The sequence below is a fragment of the Myotis daubentonii genome, chromosome 7, assembly GCF_963259705.1.
Source record: "Myotis daubentonii chromosome 7, mMyoDau2.1, whole genome shotgun sequence".
Taxonomy (NCBI): Eukaryota; Metazoa; Chordata; class Mammalia; order Chiroptera; family Vespertilionidae; genus Myotis; species Myotis daubentonii.
This window is the reverse complement of record NC_081846.1, coordinates 49643883-49656533: the sequence shown is the minus strand read 5'-3', so window position 1 is coordinate 49656533 and position 12651 is coordinate 49643883. Positions and strand designations below refer to the sequence as shown.

General features: G+C 40.7%; 1 pseudogene; it reads right to left on the bottom strand.

The window, feature by feature from the left end:
* Nucleotides 1-8259: 8259 nt before the first annotated feature.
* On the bottom strand, nt 8260-9485 carry LOC132238843 (lymphokine-activated killer T-cell-originated protein kinase-like; annotated as a pseudogene).
* Between the last annotated feature and the right edge of the window lie 3166 nt (nt 9486-12651).

Sequence of the window (12651 nt, the reverse complement as noted above, 5' to 3'; positions counted from 1 at the left end):
ATTCCACAGCTGAAGAATCAGGGGGAATCAGAGCCAGATGACCAGAGCTGAGTGGGAAGCACAAGTGAGGGTCGTGTGGGAAGATGGTCAGGATCATAGGAGTGAAGATCAAAGGGAGAGCAGCCAGACACACAGACTGGAATAAGGAATTGAGTGAGAAGCAGGTCCCAGAAAGGCCTTGGTAACAGGTTAATCTTCTCAGAGGCAGCTTTTATTCTCCTTAGTCCTTGCTCTCAGATTTTAGATGCTATGACAATACAGGAACCCCTTGGATGGGACCCATCTTAGTTTTTCTAGAAAGAGTTCCTGTACCTTTCCAATCATGGTGTTATGGAGTTAAGTCATGTAAATTCACAGTTTGAAATAAACAATATAATTTTGAATGATGAACACCACAATGCCCTGGGCTAGGTCATATTATTAGAAATATTTCCTATTGCTGGAATAAATCAAGTAGTTAATTGGAACAAAAGGCATAAAAATCCTTGAATGTCATGCTTTGCTAAGCGTTTAGCAGGAGTGCTTGGATATAGAATTATTCATGTAAGGATTTCTTTATTAATTTAGCGGCCAAACACCACATTCGTTCTTGCTGCAGGGTTCTCATTTAGGAAGAGGCATCTGTCTTCATTCTGCTCACAGTTCATCGGGTCAAATGAGAAGGCGAAAGCCCTCTGTGAAGGTTGACAAAGCTCGGTTCACCCTTAGGGCTTTTCTACAACCGCTTTTCTGATGTCGAATCAGTAAACTTTTTCCAACTGTTCAAATCAGCAAGAGCTGTTGATTCATGGGTGCTACATTGAAAGCAATTTCCACTGCTCATTTCCAGTCATTCCCACTAGTCAGCTCTTCTGAATCACTATCGCTATTAAATGAGCAAGTTGCAGGTCTGCCTCTCACTGGGTGCCTGTGTATTGACGTTGACGTCACTAAAGATCTGCTGCGTCCAGATCATTCCTGTTAGGACAAAGTAGTGAAAAGAGGACAATTTTCAGCCAGGCAGCGTGGGTTTTAGTTCCACCTTGGGTACATTGTTCACACACAGATTCTCGGGATCCTCACCTGTTACACAGGAATAATAGCATTACTTGCCTTCCGGGGATGTTATGAAGATCAAATGGAGTGCTCGTTAATGGGGAAATGGCAACTAAGCTCTGCAGCATTATTTTATCCCCTTTAAAGGGATGGTGCAGCATTTGTACTACCCATATTCAGGGCTTATTTAATAATGTGGCCTCAAGTTATTGCCAGGAAACTCTTGCTGCTGTTTTTAGTCTTCTCTCTGTTATAAGTGTGTTAGTAAGTTGCATGACATCTTGAAGTAAGTTAAATGGCAGGCACTAAACAAATGTAACAAGTGTATCTTCATTGCTTTATCACATATATTCACATAGAGTGGTAGTTAGGAGCAAGGAATATTTACAACTGAAATATCAAGGATGCGCTGTTTTGTAACTTCCCTTTTGATTACATAGAATTGTCTACTGGTCTTTATTTTTCAAACCTTTTGTCTGCTTTCAAAGAGAGAATGATTCTCACCTGTAACCCCACTTCTACTTAAAGTAAGAATTATCTCTTTGTGTAAACGAGTGGTTCTCAACCCCTGGTTGCAATTAGAAACACCTGGAGAGCTTGGACACAATACATAACTAAGCCCAGAGGTTTTAATGTTATTGGTTGTGGGTTAGTCTCTTTTTGTTAAGCTCCCCCCATGATCCCAGTTTACAATCAAGGCTGGAATCACCGCTTTATACTCTGAGTAATTAGAAGTAAGGAATCCTTGGGCCATGATTATGATCTGGCCAGTCTATATTTAGACCAACTAGAAGACTATCATAGCTGCTACCTAAACTGTGCTGTGGACATGCAATTATATCGGGAAAAGAACAGACTTTGGAGCCAGCACCTTATCATACAGGGCCGCTGTGAGGTTTACATCAGGAAATATACTTACTAGCAGGTACTCAAAAATGATAGCTCTATCGATAATTAATGCAACAAAAAGAGAACCTAATTTCCTCATGAGAAGTAAACAAACTGAATAAAGAAGGTCAGAACAATTACCTTGAAGCTAAAACTGGGGAGTAAGGTCCACCAGCAAAATCAAATGAAAACTTTCTGGTTCTACGGTATCTGGTCATATTCCTTTTGAAATAACAGATTAAATGGAGCTTTTCTCATTATATTAAGTTTCTGCTGAGCTCAGAGCTGACCAATTAGGAATAAGATATCATCACATTTCAAAGAGAGGTGCATCCCCACTCAGATAAGACATGCAAATGTGTAGCAACCCCTCACCCCACCTCCAGCTCCAGAACACAACATGCTGCTAAATGCTGCTGAGCTAGAGTTATCTTTAACGGGTCTTCCCCCAAAAGTTCTCTTGAGGGCAGGGCAGCCTTGGCCCAAAGATCAGGATCTGAATGGAGGTCAGCTGGAGAGTGAACCACCAATGTCAATGCTGAGTGCGGTGCCAGGGGTTCCTGATGGTGAGTGAGGTGGTAGTTAGAGACATGAAGAAATTATGAACTTGTCCCATGAGCCATAGAGCCAGCATATGGGCATCTGCCATTACGAAGCATATTGATGCCAGATTACAGTAGCCCCATTCAGGTGAGACCTTTCTGTCTTTCTCTCATTTGTCCCCGTCTTCCGATCCGGGCTGAGCTAGGGGCAACACAGTGCATGGAGTGCAGAGGAGAGGAACGTAGTAAAAGAATAAAGTGAAGCAGAAGATAGTGCCTCCCACCCCTGGCTGACTGCCTTCTAGGTCTGAGCTGGGAAGTAGTTTCTTTAAATTGGATAAGAGATTGGAGTTTTGACTTAGATGACACTTGACTTTTCAATAACTAGAAAATGAAACTCTTCTACTGCCCCAAACTATTCTATGGGATGAGTGGAATCTAAGGGATGAAATAGAAAATCTATGGGATGAATGCAAGGTAACGATCAGGGGAGGGGAAGAGAGAACCAGCAGAACAGATTTGAGGAAATGAATTTAGAAAAATTGTGATACTTCATGACTGCCTCCTACCCAGACCAGCTCATATGGTATTCTTGTATAATTCTTCCCATGCAGAGGGTCCAGTGCTCCCTGCCAGTGCCAGAATCGAAATGCACAGAGGATTTCAAATGGTGTCAGGCTCTTCTGACACAGATGATCCTCACTCTGCAACAGCCCTCTCTATTTCCTTCAAGCTAAAGTGTTCCTGACATTTTTAAAATTGGTACCAACCATTAGCTCACATGTCATACAACTTATTCAGTTCTTATGACACATCAGGAGACAGGCCATAAGATCACTTCTAGTCCTTCCTGCAGTCTTTGTGGTTTTGTTGTGTTATGCATTTCTCCTGATGGTACTGAACCCATAATATATACAGGGATGAAGAGAATTTTAGGAGCATAGGCTTGAGGGTCAGACTGACCTGAATTTTAATCCTGGTCCTGTCAGTAATGCCATAACACTGGTATGCTTCTCAATCTCTCGGGCCTTGGTTTTCTCTGCAAAATGGGCATAATATCCACTTTACAGGATTTTTAAAGGGTTAAATGAAAGAGTATAAATGAAGCTTTTGGCACAGTACCTAGAATATACGTTCTCAATAATTGTAGCTTGCAACATAATAATGGTGGTGATGATTACATTAATATCCATTATACTGAAATATCTTTCCAAAGCAAACTGTTATATTTATTATTGGGTAATAAATTATTATTACCCAACACAAAAAGGAAACTTTCCCCTCATAAATATTGGGGGAAGAAGAATGTTGTCTTAGAGCCATCCAGAGTTTTCCATTTCTCTCTACTGCTTCTCTACATTTTTTGCTCTTCCCACAGTTCCCTACTCTACCATGTATCAACAACCCCTCTGTGCCCAGTGGTTACAGTGCAGAAACTATAGGCACAGGCCTCTCAGAACAGTATTACCAAATGTGCACAAATGCAACCAGAAGGGTGAATGTGGGACAGGCACACTTCCCCTTTGCCTTACTCCTCCATTTTCCTCCCAGCCACCACTATGCAAGAATGGACAAGTGGTTCAGACTTCCCTGGGGGTTAGCAATGACTAAAGAGAACTACAAAAGAGGAATGGATTGCTTTTTAATTATATCCTTCATCAGACTATCCCCTAGTACAATAAAAGCTCCAAAAGAAATCAATCCTTTCACCCCTACCTTCTGGAAGGCGCACTCAAGTTCCCAGTCTTACTCCCTGAACCCGGGTTTTCCCACCACTCTTCTGCACATCCCCTGGGAACATTTGAACCCACCCTTTGGGAAATCTAATTCTACCCAGTGAGTTGGTCTCAAGTGAGATTTTAGCACCTTTCTCTGAAGGGATATTTCCCCAAGGTTGAGTTGTTCAGTTTAGACTAACACTCCACTGGGGCTCAGCTAGGGCAATCAGAGTGGACTTGGATATTGTAGGTCCTTCTAGGCCAGGATAAGTACTGTCAGTCTGGTTCCATCTGAGATCTCTCCGCCTGGGCAAGCTGTGGCCAAGCCTTCCTATTCTTCTGTGTGTCTAGCAGTAACTGTTGGACCACGCAGCCCACCTCACCCCTGAAACTTCCCAAGCACAAACTCAGAGGCAGGGCTTTGACGCCAAGGATGAGCAGCATTTTTCTACTGGAAAGACCCCATCTCCCTCACACCCTCCCCCAAATGGGGTCAGCGCCCACATTCGTATGCAAAGCATGGTTAGCTCCCTGAATCCACCCTCTGTTCCTCTTTTTCCTGTCTAATTGTGTCAATCCTTGTTCCATCATAAACCGCTTAAAATAGCAATTTTTCTAACCTTTAATGGCAATTCCCTTACCTACAAAATTTCCCAGCCAAAGTTTTGAAATGAGTATTTGTATAGAGCTAATTAAGTTCTTAAACAAGATGCCTCCCTTTTCTTCTAGTTACATTATTACATTTTTTTTCTGGTTGCCTTTCTATGTGGATGTGGCATGAATGCAAAGATCTCCACTTTAGATTTTTATTTGCTGGAAATATATCAGAAGATGAATACAAATTACTATTTATCCAACAAACACTTACATAGCACTTCCTATGTGCCAGCCAGTGTTCTAAGTGTTTTACAAGCATAAGCACTTTTTTTCTTTTATTATTATTATTATTATTATTTTTTGTTGTCTAAAGTTTTACATGTGTCTCCTTTTTTCTGATTGACCCCTCCCACCACTCCCACCCCCAAGGGCAAGCCCCCACCGCCCCAGTGTCTGTGTCCATTGGTTATGCTAATATGCATGCATACAACTCCTTTGGTTAATCTCTAACTGCCCAACTCCCCTCCCCCTCCCCCCCCCACCCCTACCATTTGTCTCTGGATCTTTTTTTCCCCCCAAGCATACTTCATCTCCTTTCTTTCTTTTTTTTAGTATCTTAAGTTTTACATGTCTCCTTTTTCCCCCAATTGACCACCCCCCACTCCCACCCCCAAGGGAAAGCCCCCACGGCCCTAGTGTCTGCATCCATTGGTTATGCTAATATGCATGCGTACAAGTCCTTTGGTTGCTCTCTAACCTCCCCCACCCCTCCACACCTCCCCTGCCATTTGTCTCTGGATCTATTTTTGTTCGTCAGTTTATGTTGATCATTATATCCCACATATGAGTGAGATCATGTGATATTTATCTTTCTCTGACTGGCCTATTTCGCTTAGCATAATGCTTTCCAGTTCCATCCATGCTGTTGCAAATGGTAAAAGTTCCTTCTTTTTTACAGCAGTATAGTATTCCATTCTTGATCCACTTATCTGTTGATGGGCAGTTGGGCTGTTTCTAAATCTTAGCTATTGTAAATTGTGCTGCTATGAACATAGGGATGCATATTTCCTTTCTGATTGGTGTTTCTGGTTTCTTAGGATATAGTCCTAGAAGTGGGATCACAGGGTCAAATGGGAGTTCCATTTTTAACTTTTTGAGGAAACTCCATACTGTCTTCCATAGTGGCTGCACCAGTCTGCATTCTCACCAGCAGTGCACAAGGGTTTCTTTTTCTCCACATCCTCGCCAGCATTTGTCCTTTGTTGATTTGTTGATGATAGCCAGTCTGACAGGTGTGAGATGGTACCTCATTGTTGTTTTGATTTTCATCTCTCGGATGATTAGTGACTTTGAATAAAAATACAAAACTTCTGCACAGCAAAAGAAACCATCAACAAAACAACAAGAAAGCCCACTGCATGGGAGAACATATTTGCCAATGCTATTTCAGATAAGGGTTTAATCTCCAAAATTTAGAGAACTTATACAACTTAACAAAAGGAAGATAAACAATCCAATCAAAAAAGGGGCAAAGGAGCTAAATCAACACGTTTCAAAAGAGGACATACAGAAGGCTGAGAGACAAATGAAAACATGCTCAAAGCATAAGTACTTTTAATTCTCATGACAACCCTATATTTAGGCATTATTATCACCTCCACTTGCATGCTGCAAAATGCAGCACAGAGAGGGTAAGTAACTCAATCAAGGGCACACAGCTAGTGAGGAATAGGATTTATACCCAGGCAGCCTTGCTCTGGGGACTATGCTCTAACCAATACGCCATACTGCCTGATTGTGTCATACAAGCCATTTTCTCATGCTTTATCTCACTGAAAAAAATATTCCTGACCTAGGTGATTTTATTATCATTTTTAGATCTGGAAGGAACTGGGTTCTAAGTAAGTTAGTGGCTTTTCCAAGTCACAATTAGGCAGATACCATATTTAGAGTAGTCTTGTAGATCCAAAATCTGGCTATAATATTCTTCCTTCTGCCTGCCTGGGTCTATTTGTGTAGTCTCATCTCTGAAGGATGAACATGAAGGAATTTTTGCTATAGCATTTTATTTCCTCACTGATTTTGCTGTCAATATAATCATTTGATCAGGTCTCTAATGTAGAGCACATGTGCCTAAAATGAACGAACTTTGTAAATTATAGAGAAAGCCATAAATTAACTCTACATAAAGTGAGCACAGACAAGGCTGCCATATTTCTGTGAACACTGTGGGACACCTTAACCAGAGTTGATTTTCTCTCTGAAAAGAGGGATAAACATTACATTGTTTTGACCTTGGGATCATTGGATCCTATATTTATCCTATATAATAAAAGCCTAATATGCAAATTATCCCTTTGACCGGGAGTTCTACCAAGGGGCGGGGCCAGCACACCAACTGCTCATGGCCCCTCACCCTGGCCCGCCCAGCCCCATGGGCCCCAATTGGAGCGGGCCGGCTTGACTCCACCCATGCACAAATTCTTCCACCAGGCCTCTAGTTTTATATATTTCTCAAAAAAATTATAGAAATCAACAGCCATTTAATCTGCTCTTAGAAAGGAAAAATATAAAAAAGAAAAATTATTGGACATGCAATAGACATGCAGCAAGTACTTCTTTACAAATTGAACAATCCATATTTTGACCATTTTCATTGTAATTTGTGACTCCTCAGGGGACACTTATCTATAGCTCTAATTTGTTTTTTCTATAAATAAAGCTTCCTTTATTCTATATTCTATTAGAGTTTTATTATTTTTACATCAGAACTGTGAAATGCGTAAGTTATAGATTAGTAATTAAAAAAAAGTATCTCCATACAGAATATATGCTTAATAAATGAAAACCAAAACCCAAGATCTGGGGAGAGCCAAGAGGGCAAGACAAGCCTTAACCAAAAATGTTTGGAAATATTCAAGGAGCTACTCTTTTGAGCCATAGCCTCTCAGCTTCCAGTGACCATATTTAATAAACACATCAGCCAGGAAAGACCAGCAAAAATGTTTTAAAAGATAAGCAAATGTAGACTTATTTTGTACTGCACAGAGTGCTAATTTCAATAGACCCATTAAAATAGAGGATATTTGAGAAAGATCATTAATAAAAGTATTGGCCACTCTGTCCAAAATGTTACACATAAAAGTTTACAGCATTTTATTCCTAGTGTTTTACATCTCTATGAACAAGTTCTAATACTTATTTCTTAAATGTGAAATAGTTTCTTAACACTTTGTAGAAAACCCACAACAATATCAAATGCTGATCATCAGAAGTATACATGAAATACCTTTATAATAGAAATAGTTATTCAGATATTAACAAGGTGCTATGGTCCTAAAATAGGCCACTTTCCAAGACTATAATAATTATGGATTATCATAGTAATTATGTAAATGTATTATAGTAAACAGAACAGTTATATACATGAGCTACACTTGAAGCTCAGGTAGTTATGAACATGAGGAGATCACTGGACTCTATTTCAAAGCTTCAGCAATGAGTGCAGAAGGAGGATGATCTTTAGAGTTTTCATTAGTGCATACAGAGGAGAGTTCAGTTACCTTCTGGTACATGTTATCCAGTTCTTCCATATTAATAGGTGGCCTACTTCCCAAAGCTGCATAGTATGTTTCATCATCAAAGTCACTTTCATCAAAAGTTTTATCTTCATCATCATCATCTGAAAGAGTCGTGTGTGAAATAGACAAGGTCATTTCCCACAGAACTAGGCCAAAGGCAGATGCATCTGCCTTGCCAGTAAAATACCATTCTCCAAAGCTACCTTGGGTTTCCAAGGCTCAGTGCCAATATAATAGGCCTCGGGGTCAGTCCCAGTCATGTCCGATGGTAGAGAGACTCCCACATCGTAGGTTTTACTTGTTTCAAAATAACCTTTAAATACAACATTTGAAGACTTTATGTCTCCATGAAGCAATTTCTTCTCTTGGTACAGATACTTTAACCCTCTTGCTGTTATGGCTGCTGGAACAGGGAAGAGTCAGAGGAGAATGGGGACTAGATGGGAACTAACCTTATCTATTGCAGAGAAGTTGAGTTTGGTTTTTCTTCCACAGTCTAGGTGTGTAGGCAAGGCACGTGGGGAAAAGACACACTATGAAAGTAAAATGGTAAGTAAAATTTCCCAAGTACAAATAACCCAAATTGTCACTATTTTGGAAACTCGGAGGATAAAGCAGACATCTTTCATCATTTTTTAAAAGATTTTTTTAATTGAATATTTTTTTTCTTTGAGAGAGAGAGAGGAGGGGAAAGGGAGAAAGAGAAACATTGATATGAGAGTGAAACATGGATCTGCTGCCCCCGCTCATGCCCCTTACTGGAGATCGAGCCACAGTGTGGGCGTATGTCCTGACCTGGAATCCAATGGGCAACTTTTCAGTGCATTGGACAACCCCAGCCAATTGAGCCACACCGGCCAGGCCATTTTTTATTTTTAGAAATGAAAAATTCAGCTCCCAACCTGACCCATGGGGCATATAGCCCAAAATACTTAGTAAACATCTGAGTGATATTTTTTCAAATACTAGGATTTTACAGGTGACACGTGGTCTCTAAACTCCCTGAATTCCTTTCCTTATAAAACTTAGCCCTGTCATTCCCTCCCCCAAGGGGATAGATGAAGAAATCACAACTGAGACTTTACCTCTTGGCTTATTTACTTTTTACTTCCAAAGTAGCCCATTTTTGAAATGAGATTTTCTAAAAGGGGGCGGGGGGGGGGGATTTTGAAGATTCTGCACCACCAGATATTGGAGTAGGAAGGAAGAGCCTCAGTGAGCATATTATGCACTTTTTGCTGCTTAAAGCTCCAGTCTTCTGAGTTATCATATCCTGGAGTTCTGTCTCTTAACTACTTAGAAATATTTCTATTGTTTCTTGAAACATAAATTTGTTCCTCTGTGTTTAACACTAGTCTGACTCAGTTATTTTTCAGCTTTATTATCGCTAAATAAACTAAAACTTTAGAGTGAGCCTAATGAATATATGTCTTATGCAAATAGGTCTGGTTGAGTTTCATGTTTTAATAAAGAAGCACACAGTCTGGAACATCTTGCCTTTGATTAGAAAGCGAAAATACAATTATTTCTGCTGATTACCATTAAGTAAGAAACCATAGTGCCTGTTCCTTTGTTGTACTTTGCATAACACTAAGTAGAGCATTTAATAAACAAACCCTAAGTTGATAATGCCCTCGGGTAGCAGGCACCCAATTTAATTGCTAGTGTAAGATTTTGACCCTTCTCTAGGTGAGCCAAAAGATTTAAAAAAAAACCAGAAAGTTTTGCTGCATATCTGTTATTTCTCTCAACCTTGAAATGTATCCATCAGGCACTTAATAAGGTCCCTTTGTTGTAACAGAAAGGTCAACTTCATTGTCACTGTTTTTCTAACATGCTATTTGTTGAACAAATCCTTTTTATTTCCCCCTTTCTAAAAAGTTTACGTTGGAATGCACTAATGCGATAAACTATTGACTTTCATCCTGGTCACCCAACTCCACAAAGTCAAAATGATCAAAGACTAAGCCATTTCTCACTCTGCTTTAATCTCACTGCTTCCATGGAAGATGGAAGTAAACAGTCACACTGAGCTCCAATTACCAATATCAGGATAAAAAAGAAATGGCTTTCCCTTCCCGCCTTTGAAATTATAAATGGATTGATGTAAAACAAATTTCAGAGCCTCAAGTACTCACTTGCTTTCTGATTGCAAAGAGTGCTGAGTAAAAATAAATAAATAAGTGGGTGAAGGAGAGGTCTTCGGGTTCCTGGGCAGTCTCAGCAAGTGCCATGAAAGCAAAGACAGGCGTCTACTATCAAAGCCAACTTTACTTTGCTTTTTGATTATTTAGATTAAAATTCTGTTAGTAAACTGTTATTTGTATTTTCACAAGAACCTATGTAGCAGATATATGGTTAAGAAAAATAAACAACTACTAAAACAGATCCAACTTATAAGGAAAAGTGGAAACAATTTGATATTATATTGCCCCAGAGCAGAAATCAATGGGGAAGAATATTTTAAAGTCATGACACTGCTGCTCCCTACTGAATATTTTAATTAGGAAAGATAAAAACAAACAACCTCTGAAGAACTCTCTTTTGCATTTGGGTTGCTTTCTTTAAATACATATATATATTGATTTCAGGGAGGAAGGGAGAGGGAGAGAGAGATAGAAACATCAATGATGAGAGGGGATCATTGATCAGCCACCTGCATGCCCCACACTTGGGATTGAGCTCACAATTTGGGCATGTACCCTTGACCGGAATCGAACCTGGGACCCTTCAGTCCTTGCCAGCAGATCTTGAACGACAGATAACGATTACTCTGACGCATGTTTCTGTGAAAGAGAAGCTAAGGGGCTAGTTGGCATAAGAGGCCAAAAAAAGCCCTGTTCGCCTGCCTCCTTAGGCTTTTATTGTCACAACAGCTTGAAGAAAAATTAACCTCTAGATACAATCAGCAGGGTAAGTATCCTTGAGAAAGCACCTGTATCTGTAGTGTCTTTCAAACAAGGACATTTTGAAATCTAAACATAAAGATTCTAATAAAACACCTGTGGGGTCAGACTTGTTTGGAAGTCAAGGTAGGGGCTGCCGCCTTTGGCAAGGTCCCCCCGGAGGCCCCGACCTTTCAGAGATTCCTCCTTCCAGACCTTTCAACCAAGTCCTGTGCTTCCCCACAAGTCCTCAGACCCAGGTTCTATCCACTGAGCCAAACCGGCTAGGGCTGGGTTGCTTTCTTTTTGCCCTGGTTAGAGTCATCATTGCTCCTTTGGCAGAATTGCCATTTTATTTGCATGATTTAACTAAAATAATTGGTTATTTCATATCTGTCTTAAAAATAACTCTCCCATAAAACCATTTTTTCTCTGGACTATCGTATTTTTTGGGATATATATTCAAATCTTAGAACCATTCTTATGTGGTATCTGAGGAAAGGCCTGATTCCTTTAGCCCTATCTGTGCTAAGCCAGAGTGTCCCTACATCCCATACAAACAGAGATCATGCTGGTTTGTTTTCCTCATTTCTCATGGTAAACCCAGATATTTAAAGTTGATCCTACCATTGGTTGATTTAAATTTCAAAGTTTATAGACCATCCATCAGTCTCAATTAGCATTAGAGAAAGCCAGCTCTTCAAGGATTTTTCCAGCATTAACCTTGAATCGTCAGTGATGCATATATTTCTAATACTAGATGAAAGAGTGATAATAAATAAAATGGAGGGCACTTTATCTGTGCATGTATTCATATCCTGGGCCACGTGTTTATATCATAACTAGAGCCCAGTGCACGAAAATTTGTGCACTGGGAAGGATCCCTCAGCCCAGCCTGTGCCCTTTCACAGTCTGGGAGTCTTCAGGGGATGTCCTACTGATGGCAGCCTGGCCTCCCTCTGCGGGAGGTATCCAGACAGGCTATCAGGGGATGGCACCACCCCCATCACCATGCTGTTGCCACAGCGCGGCCTCCCTCTGAGGGAGGTAACCGGACAGGCCGATCAGGGGACAGTACCACCCCCCGCATTGCCCCTCCACTGCCGCTCGTCGCTGCGCCCCCCCCCACCCCCACGATTGCCATTCCCTCCCTCTGCCCGCTGGCATGTTGCGCCTTGGCTGGCCTGGTGCCGCCTGCTCGCTGGCCACGCCCCCCACTGACTGATCGTTCTGCCATTTGGTCAATTTGCATATTACACTTTCATTATATAGAATGATCTGCTTCCTTCTGGAATTGCCTTCACTAAATTGTGCTTTAGTATTTGGCGTTGGTTTTTATTGGACTTGATTTAGTAATTGGTTGTATGAATTGTGCTTCAATATTTGGATAGTGGCCATTATATAA